Here is a 16,994-nt window from a genome sequence, read left to right on the forward strand (position 1 = left end):
TGTATCGTCTCCCCCCTCTATCATGGTTTTCCCACTTAAGGTGCCTGCACTTCCCCCCCTTTCTTCTTTACTAATACCCTTGCTCCTATGATCCTACCTCTGTTGAAATGCTTGTTTCTCCTTATCCCTTAGGTTCCTCATATACCATTCCCTCCCCCCTCCCTTAATCTAACCCAATTTTTATCCATATCTCCCTTATTAAGGTCTGTTGCCTACTATTCTTCTCCTTCAGGTTATTTCTTTTCCTTTACCTCACGGTTTCCTTACCCTTGTCCTGGTTCCTGCAGTTATGTCTGTTTGCATACTTATTTATCAGAGTCTGATCCTAGGATCCACATATGAGGGAGAACATATGTCGATTTTTTTTCTGAGATTGTGTTACTTCACTTAGTATAACAGATTCTAGTTCCATCCATTTACCTGCAAATTTCATGATTTCATCTTTCCTTAGTGCTTCTTCACCTTATTTTTGTGAGACAGGGTTTCTCACTTAGCTTGGAAATTGATGCCTTTGTACATTGGCTGGTCAGCAATATTTCCCTATTTCTGCCCTCTTGCCCTGTCCCCTTATACTCGGTTTACAAGCAAATATAGCCATGGCTAGCTTTTTATATGATCGTTGGGGATCCAAACTCATGTTTACCTACTGAGTCATCTCCCAAGCCCCTAGAGAAAATATTTATCAATTAGAAGGGAAATACATATATGACAACAAATATGTTGTATTTGATTTTCTGAGCCTGCATTATCTACCTTAATATACTACTTTACTGTTTCATCCATTTATATTTAAATTTAATTTTTATTTAAGGTAAGTAATATTTCATTATATGCGTGTAACATATTTTCCTTATTCTTACATCTGTTGATGGACATCTGTTTCTATTCCTAAATATAGTGAATAAAGCAGAAGTGAACATAGATGAGCAAATATCTCTGTGGTAGGATAGAGTGCACTGGCTTATGTCCAAACCTGGTATAGTTGGATCATGTGGTAGTTCTATTTTTAGTTTTTAAAGAAAATTCCACAATTATTTTTTATTAAAATCTTGATTCTCAGAAGCAATGTGCTAAACCATATTTCTCAAAAATTTTGAACTTATAAAACTTATTAATCATTTAGCTTAATTCAAGAGCCAATATGTGAATATGATTTTCATCAACAGTTTAAAAAAATAAATTCAGAGTAATTATATACCTTAAAATCACAATCCTAAATAATAGGGTTGGGAAAAGCATAACAGTGACTAATTATCAGCCATATCTGTTTTTGACATTGTGTATAAAAGCATGTTTATAAATTTCTCTTAAAATTATCACTCAAGAACCAGATCTCAGTTATGGACAGCTTTTCGAGGTAGCACTGGGTCATGAATTTCATCTCTAGGAAGCACCCTAAAAATACACTGAGTTACAAGTGGTATTGATTTGATAAAGAGGCACAAAAAATAAAATGTAAGATAAAAGCAACTATTTCATTCATTCAACAAGTATGCAATTAGTGCTTGATGTTTGCTAGATTGGATATAGAAACCATATTTTACAGATCATGCCAAGTAAGTCTGGTCAAAGAGAGATGGTATTTTCCAGGAAGAATAAGTCAGAACATTCTGTATATAAAATGCAACCCTTTAGATTAAAATGAGTTCCAATAATTGAAGATGTGTGTCAAAATACACTGATGTTCTAAATATTACACTTAATTTACCATTTATTTACTTTTCAAAGATTTATTTGTATGTTTGCTTGTATGTTTGTGTGCGTGTGGTTGTGTGTTCCCAGAGGCAAGAAAAGCCTTTCAGATCCCCCAGAACTGGAGATATAGGCAATTCTTAACAGAGAAACTTAAATGCTGGAAACAGAACTCTGGTCCTATGGAAGGGAACCAAGCATTCTTAATTCCTGAGTCATCACGTCGGGAGATAGTTGGTTTTCTTTAAAGGTATGGCTCTAAATAAGTTGAATAGACTCCAGTGGAAGGACTCACACAGAAAGAAATTTGGAGACACAAACCTGGCTCAATAAGCCTTAAGAGGTATGACAGAATACATAAAATCCAATGGGGGTGGCTATGCAAGTTGCAGATGATTTAGGGAGTCTAAACATGATTACTATCTACTGTATGAAATTCACAAAAACTCAATTAAAATTTTCAAATACAACAGGAATTCATAAAATGATTGCCTACAAATTATAAATTTTTTTTTAAAAGAAGACAAACGGAATATTTAAGGGAATTTTAAGGCTTTAATCAATAACAGAGTCAAAACTGGTTCTTGACTTACAATCATTAGAAGTTGCCTGACTCTCTTAATATATGTATGGCCAATATTTCTCCAGAAGCTTCAAGAATGGTGTGTCCTACACAGAAAGGATAAAATTAGGTAGTCAGAAATAAGGAAAATTAAAAAATTCATGTATTTGTCACAGTACAGTGACCACAGTCCAAGCCTGAAGGGCTTGGGGACCCTGATGGATAGGAATCAGGACACAGGGGATGCAGAGGTTTATGTGCCAGTGCATGTTTATTGTGAACCAGGCCAAACTTATATAGGAATCAGATCTGTAGTAACCAAGGATACGTTATGTTACTACCAAGAATACATTACTTCACCAACCAAAACTCACCCAATGTTTACAGTATCCAAGATTCAGCTGCATAATATTTATAGTATCTTAGATATAAGGTGTACTGTTTGTGATTACTCTTAGCAACTACTATAATTCATTATTTCTCTATAGAAATCAAGGTATCAGTGCTGAGAAACTCCAGTGCCCATAAACTGAAACAGAACTCTTTGGTTATGTTTCCAAGACTGCCAGTTAATCAGAGATGCATAGCCTGTCAACTCAGACCACAGAAGCAGAGATCAGGGAAACTCCTAAGGTGGAAGGTTTCTCTCTCCAATGCTTAAGTCAAGGCAACCTGCCACAGCCTAATGCAGCAATGGCTGTGTCCATAATAGTAATAGCTCCCAACATTTCCCCATTTCTTATTTATTATAACCACAGAATATGCCACATCCAGGATGGAAGGACCATGCCTGTCTTAGGCTGCCTTCTGCACGAGCAAAGCCTTACTTGTCATTGGCATGCAGCTTCAAGCAGCTACGCTCTGTCTTAGGTTGACTTTCTCCCAGAAGATCTTAACCGTCATTGACTACCAGTCATAGGGGAGGGAGCACACACAATAGCCTTGACAAGCCACAAGAATATAACGTATCTGGTATCCTCTGCCAAGCTTCAGGGCAAGCTGAATTGATCAGGCCTTAACAATTCCCCTTTCTTTATTAACTTTATCCAGATTTTCCTTTTGAAAATGTAGGGGAGACAAGAGAATCTCAGCACTGCGTTTCCGAGCATCTTGGTTCAGGCATTAAAAGACACATCAACTTCCTATAAGCAGTATGCAAAGAACAATTAGCAAGGTTATTAAAGAAAATCCAGAATTATGTAATATACTTTGAATCCATCCACTAGGATGAAGACCAGAAAGAGTATTTGCTAAAGTAGTAGCTATCTGATCAATAGAACCATCAGAAGGCATTTCCTCTGAAAATGCCTCACACATTTCTTCCTGCAACTGCATCTCACCACAAGTTACATTATGCATTTTGCCTTGAATATATAATTCTATATTTTTCCAATCAAAAACAGAACCATTAAATTTATAAGGAGTAATACAAATCTGAGTAGAATTCCAATCACATACATATTGTAATAAGGAGTAATACAAAGTTGAGTAGAATTTTAATTGCATACATGTAGTATATTTTTTGGCAATTTCAATAACTTATTTCCCAACCAAATCACACAGCTTTTTGGCAATTTCAGCAAATTATTTTCCAACCAATGAAGTCCCCTTGACAAGTAACAATTTCTTCTTGAAATCATGAGTTAATTTGAGTCTGATGTATCCAAAGTTTATGAGAATCATTATGCCAATGTTCAACAAAGTCTTGTAATAGAACAGATTTTTGAAGCACCACACCAGCGGTAGTAGCCATAGCAGCTAAAGAGATGAGTCCCAAAACAGCAGCAATAATAAGTCCAATCATGTGTTTGCCTCGCCATAGCAGTTTTTAGAAAAATCTCAGAATTAGTCCATGAACAGGACTGCTTTCCCAGGAATGATGCATTTTCACAGGAATCCATAAAGAATTTTGTTGAGTTAAAATCATAACTGATTCAAAAGATGGATTAAAAAGCTACAGATTTATTAAGACAAGTATACAAACGACAATTTGACAAGTTTAACTGTGTCCTATCAATATCACTAGAGGGAAGTGTACACAAGCTGTAACAATGTAATTTTTAACTTTAGTAAAATCATAAAATATTTTACCATAAGTAGTAGCAGAGGTTCCATCAAAGATTTCTACAGGCTTAAGAGCAGCTAACAATTTCCAAATATGTAATTGAGGAGAATATAATGTATGTCCTATTCTCAATTGAGGTTGAGGATTAGCTATTCCTCCATCTACCCAAACTATTGGATTAGCAGCATTAAATTTATCTTTCATAGGAACAATATTATTTAGATTACACTTAGAGGAAAACTCCTTATAATCTTTACATTCTTCTAACCAACTTCCTAAAGGACCCCAATCAATCCATTTACCTTCTGGAGCACTCCAATTTTGCTGTCTTATAGGATAACAAGGAGGCGCTCCAAAGCACATAATATCAGAAGACACAAATTGAGTATAATTAAAAATAGGTTTTTCTTCATAAGGAAAATTTGGCTGACTGATTTCATAATGGGGTGACAATACATTCATAGGTAAACTAGTAACCATAATAATAGGCTAAGTATAAGGATGAAGGAGAGGGGGATTAACTACATGAGATTACCTCAGTTTCAGTAGTAGAAGTGAAGTAATCAGAACACATGCGGCAAAGAACAGATTTTCCAGAGTAAGTCCTTATTGATTTACCATAGATCGAGCCTTGAAAGTCAAAGCTTTAAACTGACTCAAGTAGAAGATAACTTTCTTTGATAACGCTGATGTTTATTGGTCAGAGATAAGGCCACAAAACAGATCCATCAGCCAAGATGCCAGAAAGTGACTTCATTTCCTCTAGAAACAAAACCATATCTTTTGCCTGGTGTTGATAGCTTTCCTGGTGCCCAATCTTGGAATCCTTCTGGCAAAATCCAGACATTCATTGAATCAAGCAAGAGTGATGATTCCTGTAAAAAATGCTTATCCGCACGAAATAAAATATCACTTTGGGGCAAATTTAAAAATTAATAATAAACAAAATCTAAAAATCTTATAAAAATAAAATCTAATCAAGTTAATAATAAACAAAATTAAACAGAATCTCTGACCATTAATAATAGACAAATCTCAAATCCAAGATCTCATAGAAGTCCTAAATAAAAGTTCTAAATTAATAATCAACAAGATCTTGTATATATGAATAACTGATATATAAATGAATAATTATTAATAAAATCTAATAAAATCTTAAAAAATGAAATCTTAAAAACAAAATCTTATATAATAATAAACACCAATTAGATGGCCAATAATAGACAAAATCTCTAATAATAACTAATCTTATATTCTAAAGATCTAAATTTCTATGGTCTGGTATATAATTCATTTTTTTTTATTATTTAATGTGTATATTAATATTAATATAAGTACATTGTAATATAGCTTACCCTAGAAGATTTTCCTTTACTCCAGAAACTCTCTAAATAGTCTGCTAGTATAAGTAGGAGCATTATCTATTTTAATAGTAGTTGAAATTTCCATAACAACAAAGCAAGCTAACAAACGTTTATTACTATGACTAGTGGTTTCTCCAAATAAAGGAGTAACCCTAACAAACATAGAACATGTATCCAAAGTAACATAAACAAACTAGAATAACAAACCTAGAACAAGTATCTATGGAAACATGAACAAACTTGAAATATGGAAACATGCAAACACTATAACTATCTAAATAATTCAATATTATTAACTAACAGAAAAGTATATTTTAGAAGAGATATATATGCACATATAACATCATTTAAACTAACTGGAGACAGTCAGTCAAAATATTTAGAATTTAATTTTAGAGTAAGGAAAGGGACAGTAAACTGAATGGGGGGCCATCGAAACCAGATAGACAACTGTTGAAACTAAATGGACAGCTGTTGAAACAGCAACACAATGGATAGCTATCGAAACAGCAACCCCCTGAGGGCTGCCTCCCAGGACTTTCTATACTATTAAGCAACAATTACTAATTTGCTGAAGCAATCTAAGCATAGCCTACAGTAGCCATCTATATAACATTATTTATAGTAACTGGTACCAGTAGGCCAAAATATATAGAAATAATTAAAGTAAGTCAAAAGATTTAAAAGAATGCAAAGTATAATTGACTTCATTAAAAGAAATAATTAAAATGGATCAAAAGATTTAGAAGTACGCAAAGTATAATTGACGTCATTAAAACCAGACTTATTTCAGCCTGAAATCCAGACTTATGTCAGCCTGAATGCAACTAGTTGCCCAGCTCGAAGCTGTTGTGCACCCAGTCTTATTTCAGACTGATACCCAGCTCTAAGCTGGTGGAAGCCAAAAAAACATTATCTAATGAAACTATTATCTAATATATATATATATATATATTTACATTATTTTATATATTTTTCTTTTGAAGCAGGGTCTCTCTGTAGCCCCTGTTCTCCTTTTCTTTTCACAGGGTCAGGCGGCCAGCCTGAACCTGGAAAAAATCTTGGAAAACATATTTTGAGATATGAAGCTTGAGTCTGAAGTGAAAAGGCTAATTACATCTCCAGAGTCAGCATCTCAGTGAGCTTAAACAGCACATGACAATTTATTGAATTCTGAGTCCTCTGTAAACCAATCATAAAATAAAGAAAAAGAAAAAGGCAAATCTTTGATAATCATCTTTATTTAAAGACAGTAAAATTATACAGTAAAATTATGGAACTACTAAATAAATTTATCCCTACCCATAAAAGTTACTGGAAGTTTTAACACATAAGAGTAACAATAGCGATTTATCCATTAACATTAGAAATTGTTTTATATTCTACACTAATATAAATTATGAGTACTGGCTGAACTCCAACTCCTTTAATATCACATTTCATAATTTGAGTAGTCCAATTAGATGGCCAGTCATCCTTTTAATAATAGTACTATCTGATCTAGTATATAACAGAAATAGGATTAGTATTCCAAATCCTCCAATTCTTTTTTGGGAAGATGATCCAATAGGTATAAAAGGAAGAAGAATCAACTGAGGAATATTATCACCTATAGTAATAGGATATGAACTATTAGTAGTAATTAAAATTTGAATTTTACCTTTAAAATCTGTATCAATTACTCCTGGACTCAAGCAGGTTTATAAGAGTATTTTTGTCATACAAATCCTACCAAGGCTATATATGTAATGCATCAGTTTGTGCAAACAAGGACTGAAAATGATCTTGGGGTAAAGAAATATAAATAATGTGGATAATTATTCTTACATAATTAAACTATTGTTTTGCTAATTGTGTTAATACTCTAGGACTATTAAGAGCAGAATTATCTTGAAGAATTTGAAATAAATTATGTAACTTATAAGTAGGAATACCAGGCACAGGATGAAGCCAATTAATATCCCCTAAAAGCTTCTGAAAGTTATTTATTATTCTTTAAATTTTCTAATCGAATTTGTGCCAATTGTGGATATATACGCTGTCACATTAGAAAAATAAGAAACACAGAAAATAATAGTACCTAAAAGAAAATACAAAGAGACAACATCATAATATTCTACTTTTAATCTATCCATGACATTGTAGCACAGGCAATCTATAAGAAAACATTAGAGGGTGCTATGGTTGCAGTTCTGGCTGAGGAAGGATCCATGACTACATTACAAGGTTGAGGAAACGGATAATTAGTTGCCCCTGATCGTCTTTGAGGGGCCCTTAGGAAGGCTCCGGCTCCCGTCCCAAATGTTGTGGTTGAAACACAAGCCTAGGTTTAGTATTTCTTATAAGATTTCCATCATTATCTGTCTTAGATCTACAGACTTGAGCCCAATGCATACCACGACGACAGCAGGACATTTGTCTGGTGTTGAGGCACTACCTTAGGGCACTGCCTCTTTAAATGTCCTTCAGTACCACAACCGAAACATTTTAGTTTCAATTTCAATTCTTTTTGTGGATTTATAGAAACCGCAATTCTTGGAGCTGAGCAAGGAGAAACTAAAGGCTCTTTCTTAGTAAAAATAACTCTGAATCTCCTCAGCAACTGTATATTTTAACTCCTCAGGAATATCGTAAAGATTAACTGCTTCACTAGAAAAACAAAACACCTGAGATGGAAACAAACTCTTTGAACCATGATTAATAACTGTTCTAATGATTCATATTGGTGAGAGCAAACAACCTGAAAATGTCCTGCTTTTTTAGGGTCAGTAATGAAGAAGAATGAGGCACAGACAAATTCAAGTCTCATCAATGAGAGAATTGGCTGGATCTGACAAAGTTCTTTTCCTTGTGGTCACTCAAGAGGAGAGGAAAATAAAGCTCTAGAGAACAAAGCAGGGGAATGTGGACATAGGGGTATCAGGACACCCCTATCTTCTATCAATATGCCATAGATATCAAAGAAAAAAAATCTTTAATGATTTTCTGCATTCCAGGTCAGACTGACATTAAACTGGTGAATAAAAATTGCCTCCAATGGGAAATAACATTATAGGAGAGAGGATACTTTACTTTGACTCCATTTAGAGACATAACCTAACTAATTGTGGGTATATGCTTCCAAAAATCTCATCACTCCCAAATAGAACCGGGAGAAACTCAAGCTAGGGAACAATAAAGGTGTATGTATACCTCTAAAGGTATGTATACCTTTATGTATATATACCTATATGTATATATACCTTTAGATTCTAATTTGTTTTCCCAAATGTTCAATGTGGGACCTTACACCGGAGTCTGGTTAACCTACTAAGAGTCACATCTATGAAAGGGACTGACTCTTTCCCCATCCCAGGAGTCATTGTTTCCAATAGTTTCTCATGTATGATTGTGGTTTCTTATACCTCCCCAAGTCTATGCTTGGATTTTGTCTGATTTGAGACTCCACTGGGAATTGTTCATGCTTTCATTAATACTATGATTTCATATGGATAAATGAATAACTGATGAGCTGACTAGAAAAGTATTTCCTTGAGGTTATCTACAGCTTCTAGCTCTTACATTCTTCCCAGCCACTGTTTCTCAATGATCCCAAATCCACAGGTTGTTGAAATTTGACATAGGTGTCCTATTCAGTAATATGTACTCTGGAGTCTCTTGTTCTCTTGCACGTTGGCCAGTTGTGAAATTCTGTTAGGCATCATCTACTCCTTAAGGAAGTATTTCTTTTGAGAGATAGCAGATGCATTAATCTATGGGTGTACCAATTGTAGGTCAAATTCTAGCCCTGCCGGTGCCATTTCATAGCTTAGGTCCATTTCCTGTATGAGAATTTAAACTGCACCTCCCCCCATAGCCCACCTCCTTCCATACCTTTCCCCACAGATGGCCTGAGAGTGCATCATGCTTCCGCGGGGCTTTGACTGTTCTGCCTCCTCATGACTGGCAAGAGATCAGCCCATGATCCTGAATGCTAGATGTAAGTGCATGATCAGGATGACCTTTGCTACCACTGGTCCTCAATGGGTGCCTGTTCATGTTGTTATTGGATGATTATGTGTATATATACAGCCTGCTGAAAAATAGTTGAGTTCTGCCCTCTGACACGATCCCAGAGTGGTCTTTGGTCCATTGCACTTGCCCTCAGCGGGGTGTGGACTTGCGGCTGCCCAGAGTGGATCCACACCAATAAGTCATTAAAAGTCAGCTTGATGCTATAACTATTTAATACAAAACAAGGGTCTTAAAGTTTGCACTATAAGAGTCCTGTTCAGAAAGCCTTTTCCTGTTCCTATAAGTTTTTATGTTTTTCCTACTTTCTTCTTTACAAAATTCAAAGTATCACATCTTTTGTTGATATTCTTGATCCATTTGAAGTAGAGTTTTCTGCATGGTGAGAGATAGATGTTGTTTCATGCTTCTACATGCTGCTCTTCAATATGTGCAGCACCGTTTGTTGAACATGCTCTCTTTTCTTCTGGTTGTATTTGTGGCTCCTTTTTGTCAATGTAAATCTGGCCCTCAATTATAACCTGCTGATAAATGTGTCTGGTTTTATGCCAGTAACATTCCATTATTATTGCTATAGATCTCTGAGATCAGAAATGGTAATGCCTCCAGAAATTATTTTGTTCTTCAGTAGTATTTTGAGTATGCTGTGCCTTTTTTGTGGTTTCTTATGAAATATAAGAGTGTGTTTTCCCATTTCAGTGGATAATTGTGTTGCAATTTTAATGAGCACTGCATTGAATTTATAGACTGATTTTGTGAGACTTCAATTTTCCCTATGTTAATAATACTGATCCATGAGCATAGAAGGTCTTTCCATCTTGTGATTCTTTCTTCAATATCTTATTTTTTTGTTCATTTTACTCACTTTTTTGGTTAAATTCAATGAAAGATTTTATATTAAGGGTATTGTGAATGGGATCATTTCCCAAATTTCTTCTTTGGTATATTTGTTGTTGGTATTTAGGAAGGCTACTAATTTGTGTTGTCTTAATTTTATATACAGCTGCTTGGATGAACATATGTATCAGTTCTAGAAATATTCTGGAGGATTCTTTAGTGCCTGGCAGATACAGAATACTAGTTATACAAGAAAGGATATTTAACTTCTTCCTTTCCAATTTGTTTCCCCTTTATCTGTTTCATTTGACTTATTTTTATAGCTAAGACCAAGTACTATATTGAAGAGAAATGGAGAGATTGAACATCCTTGTTTTGTTCAGGTTTTGATCTGAATTCTTCATTTTTTTTTCTATTTAGTATGATAGTATCTGTTGGGATCATATTTATTATTTTGAGATTTGTCCCCGGTATCATTAGATTATCTGTGAATTTTACAATGAATGGATATTGAATTTTGTTAAAGGTTTATTCTGGTTCTAATGTGATGGTCATTTGGCTTCTGTGCTTGAGTTTATATACGTGGTGGATTCCATATGTTCATTCCGTTATGCTGAACCAACCTGCATCTCCGGGATGAGGTCATTTTGATCATGGTGGAAAATCTTTTTTGATGTGTTCTTGTATTTGGTTTGGTAGTATTTTAAAGACAATTTTTGCATATATATTTGTCAGAGAGATTTGTCTATAATTCTCTTTTTTGTTGAGTCTTTGTCTGGTTTTGGTATTTGAATAATACTGGCTTCATAGAAAGAATTTGGGCACGTTACCTTCTTTCTAATTTACAGAATGCTTTGAGAAGTAACTGTATTAATTGTTATTTAAATGTTGGTAGAATTTGGTAGTATATTCATCTGGTGCTGTCTACTTTTTAGTTGGGAGATTTTTAATTCTTGATTCTATCTCATTCATTTTTATGGGTCTGTTTAAATTACTAATTAATTTTGTTTAATTTTTAGTAAGCTGTAAATATCTAGACATTTATTCATTTTTTAATTTTGATAATTTATTGAAATATATATTTAAATGTTTTCTTAAATTTTTCTGAATTCTCTCAGGAGCTGTTGTAATATTTCACTTTTTTCTTTTCTTTAAAGTTTGTTTAATAACAACATAATTAGCATAAGCATTTCATTATAACAGCATTGACATAGTCAATAACAGTTTCCAGAGAAAAGATGCATTTCTTTCAAAATTGGCTGTAAATTTTTTAGGTGCAAAGTATTGAATTAATGCAGTTATACATTATCACACTCAGTATAAACCCTTTTAAGACATGAAGTTGATGAGGTTTTAATCTTTTAAAAAGACTGTGTTTCACTTTTTAAAAATATTTTATTTTCATTTTGTTCTATTTTAGATGTATGTTTATATTGCCTGCATGTGGGTAGGTGCATCCATGTCATGCAATGCCCTTGGAGGTAAAAAGTGAGAGTCAGAGCTCCTGAAACTGGAGTTACAGACAGTTGTTAGCTGCCATGTGGGTGCTATGAATTGAACCAGGGTCCTCTGCAAGAACATCCAGTGCTCTTAACCAATGATCCATTTCTCCAGCCCTGAGTTTCACTTGTATTCATTTCTAAGAATTTACTAATTTCATTCTTGATTCCACCCTTGATCTAATTTTCATACAGTAGTATGATATTTATCTTCCATTAATTTGTGTACTTATTCCCATTTTTATTATTGTTGATTTCTAGCCATATTTCTTTGTGATCACAGGGAATAATAGATAATAGTTCATAAATTTGTGGAAAATTGATTTTTGACTTAATATTTAGTTATTTTTGGCAAATCCCACAGGCTGCTGAGAAGAAAATTTATTTTTTGGTTTAGGCGTGTAATGATTTGTAGATACTTATAAAGTCCATTTGATTTATGGTGTCATGTAACATTAGGGTTTCTTTTTTTGTATGTTTTAAATCTGTTTTGCCTTTCTATTGGTGACAGAGGTATAATCCACCCACTATCAGTATGTTGGTGTCAATGTGAGATTTTAGGCCAAATAAAATTTCTTTTCTTCACTTGGGGGCCCCTGTGTGTAGAGGAATGCAATTTTAGGATTGAAATATCATTTTGGTGGATTTTTTTTATTTAATAAGTACGAATTGCCCTTACCTGTCTCTTTTGACTATTTTTAGTTTGAAGTCTATTTTGCTGAATATTAGAATATCTGTATCTCGTAGCTTTCTATTACTATAATAAAAACACTGAGCAAAATCACAGTGGGGAGGAAAAGGTTTATTTGGTTTATAGTACAGTTCATCATCCAAGGAAACCAAAGCAGGAATCAGGGAAGGTACTTGGAGCACAGACCATGGAGGAACACTGGTTACTGGTTACTGGTTTGTTCCTCTGACTTGCACTCAGCCTGTTTTCTTATACAGCACATGATGATGCACCCAGGGATGGCACCACCCACCACTCAACTATCAAGAAAATGCCCCAAAGACATGTGGAAAATGATATTCCAATGGAAGAAATTCCTCAGCTGAGGTTCCCACTTCACAGGTGTGTCCCTGTGACCTGGAAGTTCCTCTGACCACTATGATGGCAAGCTATAGGTCCACCTCCTTCCTATGCTCTGTGGAAGGAGTCAAGGAGGTAGAAGCCCATTACATCTCCCACCCAATTATTTGAATTTAGCTCCATGAAGGGGAGGGCCTAAGGATATACAAGCCATGAAAGCCATGAAGCAGTTCTCTCGCCATTTTGTGTGGTTGTAGGGAAGGCATAGGGTTTATGTTTTGAGTGTGGACTTTCCAGCACAGCCATGAAAGGGGTAGTCACCATTTTGAAACAGAAAGTGGAGACCATGGACACGATGGTGCATGTCTCAAATATGGGAAAGGAAAAGCCTGAGAGTTTATGTCTTTGTAAGTTTTGTAAGTGACCCTCTAAACTTTGTTGGTGAGCCCAAATAAATATTCTTATTCCACGAACTGTAACTTAAGAGAAACGTTGTGATGGTTTAGTTACAACTGTGCTCTCTGGGATCCCAGAGAGTGGACTTGGGTCTCTCACAGGAAAACTTGGTACAATAGTCATGTTGAAAACTAAAGCTATCCAGCACACTATACCTGTTTCTTTCTTAGTTGCATTTGCTTGGAATATATTTTTCTATCCTTTTACCCTAAGGTTGTGTCAAACATTGTAGGTGAGATGCCTTTATTTGAGGCTGCAGATATATAGATTCAGTTTTCTAATTCAGTGAATTAATCTGCATCATTTTAGGTGAGCTTTGAGTTCATTAATATTGAGTGTTATTATTTATTGGTTTATTCATTCCTATTATCTTGGTTTTGTAATTCTGTTTTCTCAGACCTCTTTTGGATGCTCTGGGACAATTTATTCCTTGTGTCCTCTTGAGAATTTTTAAATCATCTCTTCTGACCGAAGTATTTCAATGCATATTCTCTGTAGAGCTGTTTTCACAGATATAAATTTCTTAAAACTGTTTTTAATATGGAACTTTTTTCCCTTCTATTACAACTGATGGATTTGCTGAGTATAAGTGTCTACACTGAAATCTGTGTTCTTTCATAATTTGTATGACCTCGTTCCAAGTCATCTTAGCCCTCAGAGTTTCCATTGAAAAAAATCAGCTATTAATCTGATGGATTTGCCTTTATATGTGATTTGATCTTTGTCTCTCATAGTTTTCAGTATATTTTCTTTGTTCTGTACATTTAGTGTTTTAATCATTATTTTTTTTCTAGTCCTGTATTTGGTGTTGTGAATGACTCTTGTACCTTGATAGGTATCTCTCTAGATTTAAGAAATTTTCTTTTTCCCCTTTTATAAGCTCTGAATGGGCCTTTTGCTCATGAACCATTGAGCCTTCAATAAGGGGTAGAGTAAAAACACTGCTTTTGGGTGAAGTAGCGACTTGTGCAGTTTACTTCAGTCGATGTTGTGACAAGAAGAAAAAAATAAATTTTCTTCTATGATTTTTATTAAAAATATTTTCTGTACATTCAGTCTGCATTTATTCTCCTTCTATGCTTATGATTCATTCATTTGGTCTATTTTCACTGTCTCAGAGGTCTTGCATCTTATGATCCTGAATTATTTTAAAATTGATATTTTCTTTGATTGGTTGATCCAATTTGCCAAGCTGTTCCTCAAGTTCTGATTTGTTCTGTTCCATTTCCTCTACTTTCTTTCCTCTAAGCTTTTCTTTTAAGTTCTTAAGTTTTTCATTTCAAGTTAATTTCAGTTTGACTTTTATTCAGAGATTTTATTTATTAACTTCCAAGTTTATGTTTTGAATTGTTTAGTTATTTCATTCAAATATTTGTGTTTTCAAAGTCCTCATTCAGTTTTTTGTTCATATCTTCTTTGATTGAGGTCCTTGTACACATCTACAATTGCTAGTTTTGAATCATTGTCTTATGCATCCAGTAGATTGTCTTTCTCAGTAAACATTATAATGCAGTTTATAATTACTGTACTAGATATATTATCATGGATAATTGAGTTTTTACACTTTTTTGATGAGACATAGGTATCTAGACTTGTGTGGTGGGTAAGTGATGTAGTCTTTCTAGAATTTTTTTAATTGTTATTTTCTGTTTTATCAACTTCTTAGATTATAGCCCAGCTGATCAGTGCTTCTTGTTCAGTTTGGGGGCAGCTTTCTGCTGGTGTGCAAATGGGGGAAAATGTTGGTAAATGGTGGTACTTGTTCAGCTAGGGATAGGTGCACCATTTAAATTGAGCTTCCAGGACTGAACCCATGGTGTCCTGGATCAGCTGGGGCGGGGTGCTCTCTCCTGAAAATTTTGATTAAATTTTGATTATATGTTAGGCTGGGAACTCACAAGTCTGGAGTGAACAGAGATGAGATGGCAGGGCTCAAGGGAGTCACAGGTACAGAAGCTCAGGACTGCAAGTCTAGGGTGGGGAAAAATCCATGAGACCCAAGCTGCTCTGAGAGATGAGATCACAAAGGAGACTCACTCTGCCAAGTTTGGAAAGGCATACAGACTCAGGAAAGGAAAGGCTAGATGAATAGTAGCTTATTTGTTTCATTTACTGAAGACAAAAATCTAGTTCTGTTGAAATATTTACAAACTTCATCAAAAAACTTTTATATCTAGTTACACCCAGACAAAATTTGACTAAATGTTAATTACTTTGTATATAATATCTTTAAATTATATGTTAAGCTTCATTTATTACATTTTTTTTCAATTACGTTTAGATATTATCAATTGAACCCTGAATTTCCTAATTTGGATTTTTCTCACATTTTTGCTTTGCTTAAATAAAACACTAGAACTCTCCTAGCCTGCACTCTCATCCTCAGACCTCTTGGGGTAAGTCTATAGCACAGCCCTAGGCGCTTTGACTCCCTAAGCCACATTCACCCTTCCATCGCCACCGCTGTTCTCTACTCCTAGTTTGGGCCCTGTGCCATTCCTAGTCTTGGGGCCCCAGACACCTGGGGAACCAATACTGCTTCCTGATCCTTTTCACCCAGAACAACTTAGTGCCTTTCTTGGACCCCAGGAGCACCGCTTCTGGACCTGGCCCCCCTAGGCGCTTTGACTCCCTAAGCCACATTCACCCTTCCATCGCCACCGCTGTTCTCTACTCCTAGTTTGGGCCCTGTGCCATTCCTAGTCTTGGGGCCCCAGACACCTGGGGAACCAATACTGCTTCCTGATCCTTTTCACCCAGAACAACTTAGTGCCTTTCTTGGACCCCAGGAGCACCGCTTCTGGACCTGGCCCCACCCATCCTCAGACCTCTTGGGGTAAATCTATAGCGCAGCCCTCCACGCTTTGACTCCCCAAGCCACATTCACGCTTCCATCTCCCCCACTGCTCTCTACTAGTTTGGGCCCTGCGCTATTCCTAGTCTTGGGTCCCCAGACACCTGGGGAACCAATACTGCTTCCTGATCTTTTTCACCGAGACCAACTCAGTGCCTTCCCTGGGCCCTAGGAGCACTGCTTCTGGACCTGGACCCACTCTCACCTCCCTTTACTTCCCTGATCCTGCAACACCCACGAGCCTCTTTCTGGGGCTGACAGCCTCTTTCTGGGGCTCCGAGGCTTACCTTTCCTCTCCCTGATCCTTTGCATCCAGTACAACCCAGCTACCCAATCCACTCCCTGGGAAATCTTGGGGCTTCTTCCCACCCCATCTGCCTTTGCATCCCTGCATGGCACGGCCACATCCAGGATCTCAGGTCAGTCAAGAATGTAAACAAAAAAAATGACAGGATTCAATACTCATCTTTCATTAATAACTTTAAAGATTAACAGACTGAACTCCCCAGTCAAAAGACACAGACTATATGAATGGATTAAGAAACAAAACCCATCTTTTTGTTTTCTGCAAGAAACTCATCTCACTTTCAAGGACAGACACTATCTCAAAGTGAAAGGATGGAA

General features: G+C 35.6%; 1 non-coding gene across 1 annotated transcript; it reads left to right on the top strand.

Annotated features, from left to right (window-relative positions):
• Positions 1-14,383: 14,383 nt before the first annotated feature.
• LOC115068357 lies at positions 14,384-14,515 on the top strand. The gene has a single exon (XR_003847719.1). It is a non-coding gene; the product is annotated as a small nucleolar RNA SNORA21 (small nucleolar RNA).
• Positions 14,516-16,994: the final 2,479 nt, after the last annotated feature.

Source organism: Nannospalax galili, unplaced genomic scaffold, assembly GCF_000622305.1.
Source record: "Nannospalax galili isolate Female #2095 unplaced genomic scaffold, S.galili_v1.0 scaffold7, whole genome shotgun sequence".
Classification (NCBI taxonomy): domain Eukaryota; kingdom Metazoa; phylum Chordata; class Mammalia; order Rodentia; family Spalacidae; genus Nannospalax; species Nannospalax galili.